The following is a 12749-nucleotide window of genomic DNA, read 5'->3' as shown; positions in this document are numbered from 1 at the left end:
TTTTTAGTGTGACCGACCAAAGATTAGAAAGAGTCACAGACTACAAGAGGAGCAATATCCTCAGGTACATATTCCATCCATACCTGAAGATCCTCAATAAATTTAGCCTTCTTGGCTAGACAATGAGAAACAGAGTTGCCAAGTCTTTTTACATGGGAAAAAGAAGCAAAACGAAAATCAAATGCTAGCAGTAGAGTATCATCCAACGCATGACCATATGCAAAGTTACGTGTCTTCTTAGAGAAGTCCTCGGATAATGAGCTTAGCATCACCCTCAAAGATAGCTTCAAAAATGCTGATTTCCTTAACAAATACTGCTCTCTGACTCACTAAAGCTTCCACTTCCTCCACAGAGAAAGGTAATGAGATTCATGGAGACAAAGCACTAATGACAGGACCTTTATAGTCCAGGATAACCACCCCAATGCCCGATACATTGATGTAACTAAAAATAGCCCCATCAAAGTTAACATTGAAGATTGGATTGTTTGGAGGGTGCCACCCAATTGCACTCTGTATGGGAATAGGGGGGGATTCTTGATCTTCTTTAAATATCAGTAAGTTATGGAGTAATTTTGACTTTTTTTTTTTTTTTTTTAAAGCATTGTCATTAAGAAAAGTATTGGAAGTTGTTCAATTATGAGGCACATTAAGAGTTTCCTTTATAGTAAACTAAAAATAGTTATGCACATCTAATAAAAATAAATAAATCATATTATTTACATCTCTCTTTCATTATTTTTAGTATCTCTTATTTTATTTTTGTAGCTTCATATTTGACTTCATTATATATTGTATAGTGTTGGGCCTCCGAGCCCTTTGGGCCTTGGGCCCCTACCCTGTGGTGCAGCCCACAACCTCATCCCCATGTACGGGGCTGGGTTCCTAAGCCCGCTAGGACATGGGCCCTAGCCTCATGCCACAACGTCTAACCCAATGCCCAATGGACCTGTAATATTGACCTAAACACACTTTAAGGCCCAATGTGGGCCTCTTCAGATCAAATGCAGCTTGGACAGATATGTGGTTGCTCGGGGGTACATATTTTGGCTACCTAGTATTGCCTTGGGGAAAGTCGCTACCAAACATCCTTTAGAGGTGGGAACCAGTTCCAATGCCATTACTACCTCTACCCATAGAATGCCCACTTAACAACGATGGAATTGGACCCCTATTCCCACTAATAATCAGGACTAATCATAACGTCTCTACTTATCTTGAGCTATAAATAAGATAATGTAATGAGGAAGAAGGGGTTGGCAATTCTAGAGAGAACAGTGAGAGAAAATAACAATCATTCCAAGAAAGAGAGGTAGTGATTCTATGAGGAAAAAAGGAGTTTGAGGAAACATGAGTATACTTAAGCTGCCGAGCATAGGACCACCCATGGTAGGAAACCCAAAACCCACAATACAAATAGATTGTGAGCCCAAATAAAGGTCAAGTCCAACAGCCATATTTTGGGTATGCACATATAAATATATATATATATATATATATATATATATATATATATATATATCATACAATAACTCATTGAAAGAAATTCTAGAATATTTTTAGTTTCAAAATTTATACTACAAACAAAAAAGTACATATTATAACTTTCTATACCACAAATTTTTACTACTTATTTTTCGACATCTTGATTTTGCTCAACCAAAAAGACTTGTGCAATTGCAACTTTCATTAGACTTCATCCTTGACTACATGAAATGGTTACAAATGACATTGAAAATAATTACATTGAAACTTTTGTTATTACAAGTAAACTTTTTCTAGAAATTACATGGAATTAGCAATACCTAAAATACCTTTCACTGTTCCATGTAAATCAACCAACTAACATATCAATTGGTTTGCATTTAAAATTGAGTTGATTCACTTGATTGGATTGACAAGCAAGTTGGATTTAAGTTGTCTCCTATATTTGCTAGTGATGATAGGAAAGCCTTAGAAGGCATTTGTAAGTATTCAACTTCTCCTACAAGCATTTCTACAACTTTGTTCATTGAACAACGATCACTAGGCTTCATCTGTATGCACCACAATGCAACTATGATCATCTTTTTAACTATGTTCTCCTCCTCTGTGGCATCTGCCATTGTTATGTCATTGCCTCCACTAACATGTTCATAGACCCAAGTTGGAAAGTAAATTTGGCTTGAATGATCTGCTAATGCATTAAAGTTCTTTCTTCTACTTGCCATTTTCAACAATAACATGCCAAAACTATAAACATCAGCTTTATAGGAAACACCCCCAATGTTTTTATAGAATAATTCTAAAGCCATATATCCTAGTGTTCCTCTTGCAACAGTCAAAGATATTATACTATCATCTACAAGATAAAGTTTCACACGCCCGAAATCAAATATTTTTGGGGTGAAGTTCTCATCAAGAAGAATGTTATGGGGCTTTATATCAAAATGCAAAATTTGCATGTCACATCCTCAATGTAGATATTCAATCCCACGAGCCACTCCAAGAGAAATCTCATATATTTCCTCAATACTTAATGGGATTCTTCCTTCTAGAGAAAAAATGTATTTTTCAAGAGAACCATTAGGCATAAATTCATATATAAGGGCACGCTTTGGCCCCTTCGCACAAAAGCCAATGAGTTGCACCTCATTCATGTGGTGAATCCTTCCAATTGTGGCAACTTCACTGATAAAATCTTGCCCATTACTTATCAAAAAAAAAAAAAAAAATCTTGCCCATTAAATTTGGACTTATCTAACACCTTTATAGCTACAAGATGGCCACTTTGAAGCTTCCCTTTATATACAGAGCCATAGCCTCCTTCTCCCAGTTTGTTCTTGAAACCTTTGGTCATCTTCCAAAATTCTGAGAAAGAATAACTAATTGGCATGAAGTTATTTTGGCTTTGTAGTAATTCCTCAATAGCGTCATCTGTTGATAAATGCCTCATACACCACTTATTTATCAAAAAGGCAACCACCAATGGAGTACACACGCCCACTTTTGCTTTAAGGTATAATACTGTACATGGACAACAGAAAAAACTATGAGAAAACAAATTTCTTGTTGCATTGCTTTCAGCTATTTTAATTTTTAGTTGAAAATATAGTTGAACTAACAACCAAGTGCCTTCCTAATCCAAGTAATTAAGAACAAGATATGTTGCTTCCATTTAAATGTCACTAAAATTTAATTACATCTTGTTTTTATGGTAAACTATACTCATGCACAGTTTTTAGGAATGATTTGCTAAAAAAAAGTTGAAGAAGATCAAAGGAGATTCAGGTTCTTACCGATGTTTGGTAGTATGTAAAAATGATAATATCCTGCAACCAAAAAGAAAGGTTGAAATTACATTTTGCTAAATAAAGATAAATTACTAATTAGGACCATTGCACACCATTGGTGCGTTGGTCACTTTACAGATATAAATGCTTGTGGGTTGTGAGGGACAAAGGCCAAGATTTAAGTTTCCAGGAGGAAACTTCATACACATATACACTTAGATTAGACTAAAGTATAATTTCTATCTTGTAAAAATAAATAAATAAATTACTAATTAGGGAAACAATTGACCTAAAAAACTTGAGAAGTCTTGGCATAATAAGAAACCTCTAAAGCTGTTAACAGCGGCAAGCACGGGCCCAAGACCAAACAACGTTGACCCACAAAGCAAACCCACCCCCATCAAGAAAGCCACAGACCCACAATAATCTAATTAACTCGTGCCCACAAAACCTAGACCAGTCCAAATTTTGTGTAGATCTTAAGAAATTCGATTATCTTACTTTTTATTTTCTTAAGCCTAAAAATCAACCAATCGGTTGCCCAAAGTACATGGTTATTCATCTACTAGTGTCATCCTCACATCAGGCCCAATTACTCAATGCAATTCTGTCATTTTTCATTCTGTATTATCTTTACCCCTTCAAACAACTTTTTTGAGATAGAAAACTCACCTTGCGGGAATGATATACATATAGGCGTTCAAGATACCGCCTTTCTGCATTTCACAAAGAAGAGAATAACTATAACATTAGCGTTTGGAGCTTTACAATTAATTTTGTCATTATACAAAAACTACAACAAATATATATTTGCATGTCTATAGTACAATGGAATGGGTGGAGAATGCAACAAAAAGCTATCTTCTAATTAAAAGTTCGACAATTTTTACTTTTCATTTCCTCAAACCTAAATGATTGAGATCAGCCAATTGTCCAAGTATATGGTTATTCCTTTACTTGTGTCATCATCGTAATATTTCATTTTGAGATAGAAACCCACCTGATAAAAGGTAATAAAGACTTATAATCCATCCTGCAGTTTTGACAAAGAAAAGAATAACATCAGTACTGTTTTGAACTTTGAAATTAATTTAGTCATTATGCTGAAACTACCCTAGCATGTCTTTTACATTGGAATGGATGTGGTATGCATCAAGAAGCTTTCTTCTTCAGAAATTAGATAATTTCTACTTTCATTTCCTCAAGCCTAATAAAAGATTGTGATCATCCAGTTGCCCAAATAAATAAGTTATTCCTCACGTACAATTACTCATGCAATTCTATATCATAGTTAATTCTATATATATTATCCTTCAAAGTTCAAACTACTTTTTTGAGATAGAAACCACACCTCAAGAAGAAAATATATAATTTTTCACCCAATCCTGCATTTTTTACAAAGAAAAGAATAAAATCAGCATTTGGAACCTTGAAATTAAATCTATTAAATTTCAATAACACCACCAAGAAGTTTCTTCTTATAGCTAGAAGTTCGATATTGCGAGAGGAAGATAATGGTCAACATGTAAGGTATTTAATTAGAGAATGGAAAGTTTTATGCAATTTCTCGCTATATTTACCCACCAATCTTGCCGCTGTAGCATTGGACAAGGTTCAAGTTATCAAAGTAGCAACTGTGCCCTCTTCCACATTGACTTTCACAAAAAAAAATCGATCCATGAAAGCTCAAAACCATATACCAATTTGTTGTGGACTTCTGTACAGGAAATATGTGGATTATCACTTCCTGGCCATGGTGTCATAACCATCTGCTCTAATTTGCACAAGTCCTCCACATCCGTAGCTCTTATTGTACCAATTGTAACATATTTATACCTCTTGGAATGAGAAATTGAAGAGTTGGAAGAATACTCTCCATTGTCATTGCAAGTAGAAGTATCCAAATAAAATGGAGTATTCACTGGTTTTTCACAGCTCAAGAAAACCACAATCTGTGCGTTGCAGTTTTGCCAGTCATAGTCATACAACAGAGAACTCCATTGAGAACTGAAATTATATCGATATAAAGAATAACTCAGTGTGGAGAAGTAATTGTCCTTCTGTATACCTGAGTCCACCACCCAGATTGTGTAGTTATTGTAATTGATTTCCTGTACGTAGTATTTTCCTTCAAATAAGGAACACTGTTCGATTGTTCTCACAAGACAGTTCATACCTTAGGAAGCCACAGGCTTCTGGATCGCTCGTCAATCGAAATGGATTGCTTATGTTCTGGATATTGCCACAGGAAGAGGGGCACACTGATGAATATTATTCTCAGTACTGCAAGTTTTATGGACAAATACAAGAACAATAAGGGCCGTGAGTCCTGCAGTGAAAGATAATTCTCTCACCCTTATGAGAGAGCTTGAAATTTTTCATCTGGTACAACTAGCACAGTGGTTTGTTGACAAAGATGACTTGTTTTTCAGGTCTTTCAGAGTATCATCAATAAAATAGTAGTAAAATAAAATTGAGGAAAGTGATTAAAGAAAAATATATATAGAGTTTTCTCATTTTCACATAGAGAAACCAAAAATATATAGAGTTTTCTCGTTTCACATGGAGTTTTCAGGTCTTTGGATTCTATTCTTTGTCTTGTTTTTTTAGTAAGTTCAACTACATTCCTTTCATCAAAAAATGAAGGAAAAAAAAAAGAATAAAAAGTTTAACTACATTCCTTATTAGGCATGAGAGATGAACAGGATGTGGACTCCAATGCCATGTTTTGAGTATTATACCCCCAAGAAATGAAAGACCCTTTTTTTTATCACTGAAAAACAAACGGTAAATATATTCAACCATTTTCCACTATGACCTGCATCAGATAGCCATGAGAGTTGAAACAACAGACAGAGCTTTAACCAAAAAAAAAAAACTCATCTCACTGTGTGTATTGAGAAAAAAAAAAATGAGAAATGTTAATCACTGGCATCCAATAACTGTGGTCCTTGTAGAAGCAACAAACGAGCTTTGACCCAAAAAAAAAAAAAAAAAACCTTTTTTTGAATTTAAAGTTCTAATGAGGGTCCCTCCATAATTGATGGTCATGAGGCTACCAGCAATTTTATAACCAAATTCTTCTTCTTCTTTTTCTTAAACTTCCTGATAAAAGACTTAGAATGAGTTTTTCATTCAGCTCCATTATGCAAGATGAATAAATTTTTTCTTAATGTCAGATGTGAACTAAATTACAAAAACAAAATTAAACAAAATATATTTCTGCCCATAACATCTATGTCAACTTTCCTCTTTAATTGCATTCATGCTCATCTTGTATCAATTGAGTATAGATTATAATTGTATAGCAGTATCTGAAAACATATTTGGGCTACGCTAAAGTGCTCCCATTATTTATAAATATACAAGCCAAAATTGTGAAAATCTAAAAATATACTTACCCAATTGATGTGGATATATGAAAGCATTCTAAATTGGTTCCTACTCTATATTTTTTACTTTTCTAAGTAATTATGGAGAATGGAAAATATAGATGAGGATCTTATAACTTTGTGTAAAACCTCAAGTCCACTACATAAGGAGTCCATAGTTAGTTCTCTACATTTTCTTCTCTCTCTTTCTTTTTTTATAGAAATTCAAATTCTCTTGTCCATTCTGGTGCAGGCTTTAAGCCTGGCTGAGCCTTTTGTAATTCCTATGGGCCCAATCTCACCTCCCCACCCTCTTTTATGCAGGTCCCCCTAGGTTCCTTCTCTTTCTTCAATAAATTTTATCTCTAGTTAGCCCAAAAAAAAATTGTTGATGGACATAGAGTCAGGACAATCTATAGGTACTTTAGACTAGTGGTAATCTATGTGGGTTATTGAGTTACAATAAAGTTTTTGTCATTGAATAAGAGATTCAGGATTCGAATCCTGCCTTACACTAAAAACCAATTAGTATCTTAACCTGATGATAAAATGCAATCAAATTGCATCTAAAATGAAGGGACTAGTGGTAATCTATATTCTCATTATGGAGTGTGTCCCGATTTGCATTCACAATAAAAAATCAAATGCATGCATGTAAAGTAAAGGTGATATGTACAAATTTAGAAAATTTGCAATGGAAACCAAATCAAGAAAATTACATTATTGTTGACTTATCAATATTTTTTTCAGAATTCTTGAGAAGCGTAAATATGTATACAAAATAAGCTTACAACCTTTGTGGTGGGTTCTTTTTTCCCCCCATCAATCATAATTTTAATAATTTGTAAAATTTATTGTCTATAACATTGCTATTTAGAAAAATATAGATTCTAGTACTAAAGCAAAATATTCACTCATATGACTCAACATTTGTGGCCAGAACATTGACTCATTTCTCCTATCACTAACCCAAAATTTAACTTCTATTGAAACTACCAGTAATCTCCACAAGAACACGTACCTCCTCTAAAATGATGGAAACGAATTGAATCTCTAAGAATTATCTCTCTCTTTTCTACTCTCGACAAGAACTTCATCATTGTATGACAATCTTGACAAACTCTCAAGTTCTTCATCACCCTCACCGGTGCTGATGCTGGCAGACTGAGAATCCCATAAGTCACAGCTAACTTTTCACTGTGGTAGTTCATCACTGTGCTGGCATTGAGTTTTGGTTCAGAGATACTAGAAATAGGCCTCTCTTCTATGTAACCTAATTTCTCTATCCTCTTCATCATCTCTTCTAAGCATGCATATATCACTTGACTCATTGGGTGAGATCGATCACCCACCACAAAGCAATGAACTTCGTTCCCTACCTCGATCCAACTTAAACCAGGTTCCTTCTTAACTCCTCGATCTTTCATCAATTCCCTAATTTTTGTCGCAGGTAAATTTATCCCGGCATCATTGTAGATGTTGTAAAGAAGCACATAAGATGCAGATCCCTGAGGTTCAAGCTCAATTACTCTCTCTGCAACACGTTTTCCTGTGACAGTGTCCTTATAAACCCTACAAGCGCTCAATAAGGCTCGCCACATCACTGGATCTTCCTCAAAGCCTGAGTTCAGAATGAAATTTTCAGCATCAGCCAACTTTCCCACACGACCCAGGAGGTCAACAATGCAGGCACAGTGCCTTACATTAACTGCCATGCAGTAATCTTTCTTCATGCTTTCAAAGAATCTGCCATGGACAAGGATAGTGAAAGACAGTCATACAAGTTAAAAACCAAATGTGCACACAACTATTTACAATTTGTTTCTCCAAAAAAAAAAAAAATTAAACTGCTTATAAATTTCAAAGATTAACTAATTAAGTTCTGCTTTAGATCAAGTTCCAAGGAGAGGGGGGGGGGGGGGGGGGGGGGTGGGTGTGGAAGCAATTAATTCATGGTATCACAAATAAACTTCATATTCTATCTAAAATATTATTGACATTGAATAATAAATTGATAAAAAGGAGTACATCTGCATTTACTTCTCCCTAGTATACAATTTACCCTTATGCACCAATCAAATTCAATTCACAACTTATTAAAATTACTTTCTTCATCAAGTCCTAGTTTCAGAAAACAACTCATGGCAAAATAAATAAATAAAATTTGAGGATGAAGGATATATACCATCCCCACCATCCCCCCCCCCCCCCCCCCCAACACCCCTCCCCTTTCCAAAAAAAAAAAATCAAAAGGAAAAAATCACACATTTATGAAATGTAAAAAGGATTTATTAACATACCGGAGTCCTTCTTTAACAAGACCTCCATGACTACAGGCCGTCAAAACTCCAAGGAACGTAATGTGGCTGGGTGCAATTCCATAACCCTTCATCAACTCGAAAAGACTCAATGCTTTCTTGCACACCCATGTTGCGCATTGCTACTGATCATCACGGACCAGGACACCACATCTGGATTTTCCATCTCTTCAAAGGTCAGACGAGAAGAATCAATGTCTCCAGACTTTGCATACATGCAAATTTGTGAATTTTGAATAATAGTAAATTTGCCAATGCCAGTTTTTATTGCATATCCCTGAATCTGCCGTCCAGATCTTGGGGATGCCAAATTAGAACAAGCACCCAACATACTTGATATTATGAACTCATCAGGTTTCATTCCAAATGAGAGAAGTTCATAGAACAAAGCCAATGCACTTCCAAAATGCCCATTTTGAACATAACCTGAGATGATGGATGTCCATGAGACAATATCTAGCTTAGGAGTTACAGCAAAACATTTAGCTCCATCCTCAACTGAACCTGACAAAAAGTACAAATCAGTTAGTGCACTTCCAATGAACTCATCCGACTGTAGGTTCCACTTGCAAATTTGAGCATGAATTTGCTTTCCATAATCAAATGCTTCAACAGCATTACAAGCTTTAAGCATGCTAGAGAACGTAAACTTTGAGGGTTTCATTACTTTCTTTTGCATCTTAGAGAAAATATCAAAAGCTTCATTTGCATATTCATCACTAATGGTCTCACCATGGAGGAATCCAGAGATCATGGCATTATAGATGAAGATGCTTTGGTCGGACATCAGTTTGAAAATTTGGATTGCATCAACCAGATCCCCAGTCTTGGCATACATATCAAGTAATGCAGTTGCAACCACATCATCCAAATCCAATCCAAGTTTGACTGAGAAGGCATGAAGTGCATTCCCATGTTGATTTGAATCCTTATAATTTGTGCCACATGCCTTCAGTACACTTCCCAGTGCATAAGTATTCAACTTCAATCCTAATTGGTGCATTTTTCCAACAAGTTTCACCATTTCCTCATTGGCACCAATTCTAACATAACCAGCAATCAAGGAATTCCAAGAAACTTCATCCAAGTCATTAGAACACTCAAACAAAGGTGCCGCCCTATTGACCTGACCACATTTTGAGTACAAATCTATAAGTGAATTGGTTAAAAAAAAACTTTATAACCCAACCCACTAACAATAACCAAACCATGAATCAGCTTACCCAACAGAAGATCCCCAGTTTAACCACACAGATTTAAAGCACCAGCAAAGGTGAACTTATCAAGTTTCAAACCAACAACTCTTGCTTCATTAAACACCTCCATGGCCTTAACAAAAAGACCCATCTGGGAATAACCAGAAAGCAGAGAATTATATGAAATAACATTGTGCTTTGGCATTCTATCAAACATCTGACGAGCGCTATTTATCTCACCACATTTGCAATACATAAGGAGAAGATTGTTTAGCAATAATAGGCATGATCTGAAAGCAGTTTTAATCATGTGGCCATGAGCAGCCTTGCCATAAATAAGAGACCCAGATTTGGTAGGGAACTGGACCAGTTTTGTATAAGCTACAGAGTCCAATGAAAAGTTTTGATGACAAGGTTGAGCATGTTGTGGCAGGTTATGTAATGGTATAGCTGGTGGCGATATGGTGGAGGGGATTCTAGGTTGAATGAGCCCAGGAAACTCGGTGCTGTGGGGGAGAAAGTTTGGTTTTGTGGGTTTTGTTTCCTGGAGAAACATGTTTTTATCTGCCTTGTTCCCAAATGGAGTTGGAATCCTCGTCTATTTAACATAGGAGGCCTTTCAAAAGCAGATGAGTAGCATCCTCTCTAATTTTTCTTTGAATTGTACATGGGTCAATTTCTTATCCTTCTCATACTACAAAATAGTAAAACAAAAGAGATACATATCAGGGAGATAAAAATGGAGTAAAAAACCAATAATAAAAAGTGCAGAGCTGTCATATTAACCAAGCAAGTAAATGACCATCTCCAATGAACTGGGAAAATTGCAATATAGTTTTGAACATGTTTTGCAGAAGATTCAAACATCTTTTCATAATGTTGATCGTGCATATTTGCATTGACATCAGCAATTATAAGTGTATAACATTGAAAAATGTGAAACTTACCTATTTTGATACAGTTGAAAATTGTTTGGAAAAAAAAAGGGTAGAATTCAAATACTAACACTTCAAATCAAACTCACAGATAGATGGTGTGTTTGCCTGATTGTGACAAATAATGCGCACAGTCAAAGATGGTATAAGTCATATAGCTTTACAGGTGATCTTCTGTGACTAACAACCCGAAATTTGAGAGCTTTCACAATATTATTGTTATAACATATAATCAACTCCAGCTTTCCTCCTTTGAAATTTAGCAATTGCCCTCAATGAAAATAAATTCACAATAGACACTTAGCAAAATAAATAACTCTCAATACTGAATGATAGATTGAATGGTTTTTTTTTTACAAGTAAACAATTTTGTATTGGTAATTACCCACGTACCCTAGTGGTTCTTGAACTTACGATTTGACCTCCCACCTCAATTTTTACAAGGGGAAAATGTGTCATTTGAGCTAGAGCTCATCAACTTTAGTAGGATACCTGGTGTTTACAGGAAAGGTAAAAAGGGTGTGAAAGTATGTCGCTTCATAGTTCATTAGATGATCCAAAGTAATTTAACACATAGAAAGCTTATTTAATAGAACTAGAATTTACATAAAATTATCTACAATAGTAAAGGCACAAAAACTATCAGCAATGTACTCCAAGACTTTGATGAGTGAAACAGAAGCAAATGAATGATAAATAAGAAAATCAATATTTAAACACAAAATAGCAACCATCTAGGTAGTACAATAACTTGACCTATAAAAGCATCAATGTGCATTACTCTAAAATCTATCGCCGCTATAGCATTTCGGTGATATAGCATCTCATAATAATTTATATATTAAAAAAATCATAATATGAAATAGCCATCAAACTTTTAGGGAGAAAAAAAATCTATATATTACCTTTGATGCTCTTTCCCACCCCCCCCCCCCCCCCAAATTCCAAAAGTAGGACGAATTGCAAGCTTGGTTGATCCATGTTACCTGTGACTTTGGGTCTTCCCAACTGATTTAAAAAACAGAAAAGGAAAAATATATAAATAAGTTGAAAAGCCAAAGAAACAAGCATATAATCCTATACGGCAATCAAAACTGCCTCAACAGCAAGTCAATAGCACCAGGGGTGGAGCCATGTACATGGGTGGGGGGCCATGTGCCCCCCCGCCCCACCCCCCCACCAAAAAATTTGAAATTTTCCTATATATATACATATATACTAGTCACTAACCCATTGCACGGGAAAGTTTTACAAGGGCAAATCACAATTTACTCACCTATGGTTTGGTCAAAATTTAAGTTGCCTACCAACGGTTTGAAATTTAACACTTTACCCACCTGAAGTGTTATTTTAAAGTAAAAGTGGCAGTAATTTACATAATCACGTGGCGCAATGAGAAGTGGTCAACAAAAAGTCAAACATTTCACTTTTATATTATACTAGTTGCTAACCCAGCCATGCAATGCACAGAAAAGTTCTTAGAAAAGCTAAATTTTATTTTATCAAATTAAATGGTTTTTCTGTCAATTCAATGAGAAAATGAATGTCACTATTAATGGTGATTTCAGAAAGATCTTTTTAAAAGCCAATACAATAATTTAATCTGTATCCAAAAGACTAAATAATGTTTTCAGATGGTTGAGAGAAATTTAATTAA

At 35.2% G+C, this 12749-nt stretch overlaps 2 pseudogenes; both read right to left on the bottom strand.

Annotated features, from left to right (window-relative positions):
- Window positions 1-1741: 1741 nt before the first annotated feature.
- Window positions 1742-2723, bottom strand: LOC126698113 (rust resistance kinase Lr10-like; annotated as a pseudogene).
- LOC126700688 (pentatricopeptide repeat-containing protein At3g13880-like) lies at window positions 2545-10362 on the bottom strand (annotated as a pseudogene).
- Window positions 10363-12749: the final 2387 nt, after the last annotated feature.

The sequence above is a fragment of the Quercus robur genome, chromosome 9 (genome assembly GCF_932294415.1).
Source record: "Quercus robur chromosome 9, dhQueRobu3.1, whole genome shotgun sequence".
In the NCBI taxonomy this organism is placed as follows: Eukaryota; Viridiplantae; Streptophyta; class Magnoliopsida; order Fagales; family Fagaceae; genus Quercus; species Quercus robur.
This window is presented reverse-complemented; position numbering and strand designations above follow the sequence as displayed.